Genomic DNA, 6544 nt, shown 5'->3' with positions numbered 1-6544 from the left:
TTTATTTGTGTGACCACTTGGAAACTATGAATTCATGAAAAAAAATGCCTTTATGGTAAAAAATTGTGCAGTTCATTACTTAGCGAAATCTGTTACTGAGACGTCTGTTATTGCGAGGCACCTTTTTATATCAAATAGGCAAAGTCCTGCTTTACGTAACATGTCGTGTAAATATCATACCTCAAATCCACTTTGAAATGATCATTAGGTTGACATTTCTAATAATAAAAGGATTTGTTTTCATTTAGACATGCAACCACAATCTCCATGCAGTAGAGAAGCATGCTCCCAGGGGATGGGATGCTGCCAATCAGCATTTACCCGCAGGATGCATCATCACCTTGACAGCCAATGAGCAGCTGGCAGAATGATAAGCAGATCATGAGAAAATAGCTTTTTGACAGTTCATAGCCAACGACCCTATACTGGCACTTTCTTCACTCCAGCCCCGGTAGTGGAGTGAGGCTTGCTGTGCAGGGTGCAGACCGAGTGGGAACTATCAAATGCCATTTTCTCAATTTCCTACTAGTGTCACTTTCTTTGCTTCAGCAGGGAGTGCCACAATAACTCAAAGAGCAGAAAATTTCCTAACAGTGCACTTGGGATAGAATAAAAAAAAAAAGAAAAAAAAACTGTCAAACTTACCAAATGTCTGGTATATTCAGGTCCTTCTTAAGCGGTGTTTGCTGTAGCTGAGAGTAGTAAGAGATGTGGAAATGTTCAGTGAAGGACATGGGAACAAGATGGAATAGAGCAGGTTTGCAATAAGATATAGGGTAAACGAAGAGTGGCACTGGAAAATAAGGACCAGATATTTGAAGGACATGCAATAAGAAATTTATCAAATAATATTAAGTAAGCAGCCAATATTTAGAAGGTTATTGAGTTGGAGTTGGACCTGTGAAGTTGTTTTCAATAAAAAAAAAATAGAATACATAATTTTGAGCAATACACTTAAGAAGCTCAGAGAATAATACTTGGTGAAAGGCACCAGATTTATTTTCAATGTTCAATTTGTATCGAGGGTATTTGATATTATATGTGTATTACACTGATGTTCTATTATGATTTACTTTCCTTTTCTTATGATGTATATGTTTTATAGTGTAACAGATTTTGGTGTTGTGCACAAAACTTTTATTAATACAAGCTTCAGAAATGCACTTTGACAGTGTTTTTTGTATGTATGTACAATATTCTTTTTAGAGTATGAAGAAAATTAAATACAGGCAATAAATGGAAATTGGTATACTGTGTAGAGAATCAAGTATGATAATTGGGATGAATGAGTCATTATTGTTTAATGGAATTATGTATGCAGCTTGTTGTATGGAGCTACCTTGTTATTCCATTTTAAATGTAAAATGGTAATTGCATTATTTATTCTGATTAATGTCATGTGTTATATTAAAGATAGAATTGTCAGTTATTTAAAGATATATATTTTATAACCATGGAATACACATGCAAAATATTTTTACGTGTATTTTATTAATTCTACCAAAGTTAAGGGATCAGACCAACTTGTAATTTTCTTTTAAGAAATATTTTATATTTCAGCTGAATTTCATTTTGAAAAAGTATGAGATGGTATCAGAAACTTATGAGACTGAGCTTGTGTAGAAGTAGTACTTCATCCCCTCTAAAATGGTCCTCTTGAGTAGCACTACTGAAACTCATTCCGAAAGTCACTTTCTTGTAATGTGTTAAATACCTCCTGAATTTATTCCACAGCATCAAAATAGTGCTCTTTCAGTTGCAAGGGCCACATAAACTAATTTGCTATCCAGAATGACATGAAGGTTGGTCACCCATGGCACACTGCTGAATTTTTTGGTAGACAGCAGCTTGATGCTCCTCAGGTGGGCACTGACTCTCATCACTGTCCTTAAGGAATCTTTCTTGATCTTCATGCACAGATCACAAATCAAGTGCCTTCATTTTCAGTTCGAGCTCATACAAAGCCTTGAGAAAATGTAATCATCTCCCAATAATATTCTGCCCCACACACACACACACACACACACACACACACACACACACACACACACACACACACACACACACACACACACACACCGTCGCTGTCGCTGAGAGAGGACGGCTCATCTCCGACTGCGGACGGGAAGAAGGAAAATATCTATGGTGTTACAGGGCCCGGGTAACTCGTAAGTTAGTGTCCTGTTAATGTCCTACTGTCGCTTAGTGCTGAAAGTGAGGGATATGGAGAGTGATCCCTGAGAGGAGAGTGTGGGCGGTGATTGTTTTGGCCGTAATCAGCTGATGATAACAAAAATGGCGTCTAGACAAGCCAGAGACTTTGAAGGTTTTATAACTACGCCAAAACGACTGGAGAAACTAGATATGGATGCAAGAATCCAGGCACTGGAAAGTAAGTTCCTAAACATTTTGTCCATAGAAGAAAAACTGGATAGAGTTCTAGCTGAGAATGATTCGTTCAAAAAATAGATCTATTTGTTAACGTTAGCGAATAAAGAGCTATTGAAGGAAAAAGTAGAGATGGAGAAAGAAAACCAACAACTAAGGAAACAATGTGAAGAGATGAAGGCTAAACTCATGGAAATGGAGATAAAAATATCCGAAGGGGACTTGAGGAAGGAGGAATGCCTTAATCTAATTGATACCAGGATGAAAGAAGTGAACCATGAACATCAGGAGGTACAAAGGTCGTTTAGGAGATAGTAAAAAGCAGGAAGAGGAAAATAAAGGGATTACGCAGAGGAAATGGTAAAGGCACTAAAGGAAAATGAGTATGTGGTGAGAGATATTGCTGAAAAGAAAAATGTGTGATCATAATAGGATTGAGGAAGAAACTAACAGGAACTGGCAGGACAGGAGGGATAAGGAAAATGACAGGATTAAGTCTTTACTGAACAAGATCTCTGTGGAAGAAGAGGACCTATATGCTGAGGTAGAAGAAAGTGTGAGATTGGGAGCTTTTGAGGAAGGCAAGAATAGACCATTAAAATTGAAATTAAAGTCTCAGGTGGCAGCTGAGGCCTTGTTGAGGAGGGCTTGGAAACTTAAGGACTCTGAGGAAACCAAAACAATTTACATAAGAAGAAATATGTCACAAGATGAGCGAATGAAAATGAAGGAGCTTGTAACTGAAGTGAAGGAGAGGAATGACGAAAGAACAGAGGAGGAAAAGACCAAGTTTTTGGAGGATGAGAAATGGGAGGCTAAAGAAGTGGTGGATAAAACAGACGGAATAGACATTACATGGAAGAATGAGACTAGGAATGGAATAAAAGTGACTTACACGAACATAGATGGATTTCTGTCTAAGAGGCTAGAATGTATGGATTACCTAAGAAATAACGAACCGGACATAATGTGTGTAGTGGAAACAAAGCTAAGGCCGAAATAAAGCTAGACTGGTTTGTTGTAAAACACTACAAAGTATGGAGAAATGATAGAAAAATAAAGGAGGTGGTGGTATAATGGTTCTTACTAAGGAAGATCTGATAGTGAAGGAGGTGAACTATAGTAAGAGAAATGAGGAAGTGATAGTATGTATAACAGATGGCAAGAGGGACATTAATATTATAACAGTATACATACCACCCAGAACCAGTGCTTGGGAATATGAACAGTACCAAATGGTGATGAGAAATACTCTAGACAGAATGAAGCAAGAACTCATCAGAAAGGATAGAGTGATGATAGTTGGAGACTTTAATTGCAAAGAAATAGTGTGGGAAGACTACGAAGTGGTGAACGGTGGTGAGTGGGCAGAAGAAAGGTAGCAACAACACAGTGGGTGAGATCACCAACAAGGTGCAGGGGACAAGATGTTGCAGCAAGGTTGGATTTGGTATTTACCAGGGGAATCTCTCTAAAAGAGGAAATTGAACATGAATGTCCCTTGGGAAAAGCGATCATGATGTCCTAAGCTTTGAGCTGGATACGGAATTAAGCACGAATAAGATTGTGGAACGCAGGGAGGAAAAATTAAATTATACTAGGGCAAATTATAACCATATAAGGGAGTTCTTTAATGAAATTGACTGGTCCGTGGTATACCAGGAAAGGGATATGCAATTGAAATACGATAAATTTATGGATTTGTATAACTCTGCTGTGAAAAAGTTTGTGCCATATTACAGAAAGAGGACTTTAAATAATAAACAGTGGTTTAATAGAAATTGTGAAGAAGCAAAAAAGAACAAAGAAAAGGCATGGAAGAAACTTAAGAAAAACAGTGATGTATTATCAAGAGAAGTTTACAAAACAGCAAGGAATAGATATGTTGAAGTAAGGAGAACAGCACAGAAGGAATATGAACAGAGGGTGGTGGAAAACTGTGATAGTGACCCAAAATGTTTTACAAATTCATAAATGGAAAACTAAATATAAGGGAGGCAATAGAAAAGGTAAAAATGGGAAGAAGTATATGAAGATGCTGGAGATATAGCTGAAATTTTGAACGACAACTTTTGCAAAGTGTTTACAAAGGAGGAGCATTTTATGGGAGGAAGGCCTACGGAAATAAAGCAAATGCAGGACATCATGGTTACTAAGGAAGATGTAAGGAAAATTATAAGCAATCTGGATATTAATAAATCAATGGGGCCTGATGGCATATCTGGGAGGTTGCTAAATGAATGTAAGGATCAATTGTTGAACCCCGTATTTGATATTGTGGAAACCTCCATACGAACAGGATTAGTCCCGAAAGAGTGGAAAAGAGCTGACATTGTGCCTATATATAAGAATGGTAGTAGAATGGAACCGCTAAATTATAGACCAGTATCGTTGACTAGTATATTGTGCAAGGTATGTGAAGAAGTAATTAAAGCTAAGTGGAGTGAGTATCTAGAAAGTGAAAACATTCTGAGTGAAAGACAGTTTGGTTTCAGAAAAGGAAGATCGTGTATCCAATTTATTATGTTTTTATTCAAGAGTGACTGACATACTACAACATAGAGAGGGATGGGTGGATGCTATCTACCTGGACTTGAGAAAGGCCTTTGATAAAGTACCACACAATAGACTGATGTGGAAACTAAAGAGATTGGAGGAGTAAATGATAAACTAGCAAAATGGATGGAAAATTACTTAATGGGAAGAGAAATGAGAACAGTGGTGAGAGGAAGGAAGTCCGAGTGGAAGAAGGTAACCAGTGGAGTTCCACAAGGGTCAGTGCTGGGTCCCATCATGTTTTTGATTTATGTTAATGATATGCCAGTAGGAATTGACAGTTACATGAACATGTTTGCGGACGATACTAAAATTATGAGGAGAGTAAAGAATGTGGAAGATTGTAACAAGTTACAGGAAGATCTTGATAAAATATATGAGTGGAGTAAGGAGTGGCAGATGGAATTTAATATAGACAAGACCCATGTTATGAAAATGGGAAGAAGTAGATACAGACCAAACAGGGATTACAGGCTGGGTGATGAGAAAATTAAAGAGACCAATGAGGAGAAAGACTTAGGAGTAACCGTGCAAAACACTTTGTCACCGGAGAAACACATTAACAAGATTTTTGGAAAACATACAACATGCTTCAAAATATTGGCCTTGCATTCCACTACCTAGATGAAGGAATGATGAAGAAGATATTATGTACCTTAATAAGACCCCAGTTAGAATATGCAGCATGTGTCTGGTCACCGCATATGAAGAAAAATGTGAAGAAGGTGGAAAGGGTACAGAGGCTGGCAACAAGGATGGTACCAGGACTCAGGGAGTTAGACTATGAGGAAAGACTGAGGAAGCTGGGGCTGACCACATTAGAAGAGAGAAGAACAAGAGGAGACATGATAACTATGTATAAATTGGTGAACAAGATTGACATACTGGACAGAGAGTTGATAAAGGTGACCACAAGTAATCATCTCCGAGGACATGGAAAAAAGCTAATAAAGGACATCTGTCTAAATGACGTGAGAAAATACAGTTTCCCGCATCGTAGCTTTGATAAGTGGAATTAACTGAGCAGTAATGTTGTTGACGTGGTGTGTGTCAATCAGATGAAAGAGAGATATGACAGGAATGGACAAGGAGACAGGTCACAGAGAGCTTAGCTCGGGTCCTGTAATACACAAATAGGTAAATACACACACACACACATGCACAGTATCAAATGGTGATGAAAAATACTCTAGATAGAATGAAGCAAGAACTCATCAGAAAGGATAGAGTGATGATAGTCGGTGACTTTAATTGTAAAGAAATAGTGTGGGAGACTACAAGTGGTGAACGGTGGTGAGTGGGCAGAGGAATTGTTAAAGGTAGCAACAAATAACTTGATGACACAGTGGGTGAGATCACCAACAAGGTGCAGGGGACAAGATGTTGCTGCAAGGTTGGATTTGGTATTTACCAGGGCATCTCTAAAAGAGGAAATTGAACATGAATGTCCTTGGGGAAAAGTGATCATGATGTCCTAAGCTTTGAGCTGATAAGAATTAAGCACGAATAAGATTGTGGAACAGGGAGGAAAAATTAAATTATATTAGGGCAAATTATAACCATATAAGGGAGTTCTTTAATGAAATTGACTGGTCCGTGG

The 6544-nt window shown here is 38.0% G+C and overlaps 1 protein-coding gene across 1 annotated transcript in view; it reads left to right on the top strand.

Annotated features, from left to right (window-relative positions):
* The window catches only part of LOC123514378 (trafficking protein particle complex subunit 12-like), a gene marked incomplete in the record, with an annotated part of 139140 nt that overhangs the window by 33256 nt on the left and 99340 nt on the right, over positions 1–6544 (top strand).

Source organism: Portunus trituberculatus, chromosome 37, assembly GCF_017591435.1.
Source record: "Portunus trituberculatus isolate SZX2019 chromosome 37, ASM1759143v1, whole genome shotgun sequence".
In the NCBI taxonomy this organism is placed as follows: domain Eukaryota; kingdom Metazoa; phylum Arthropoda; class Malacostraca; order Decapoda; family Portunidae; genus Portunus; species Portunus trituberculatus.
The sequence above is the reverse complement of the archived record's forward strand: the minus strand, read 5'-3'. Positions and strand labels throughout refer to the sequence as shown.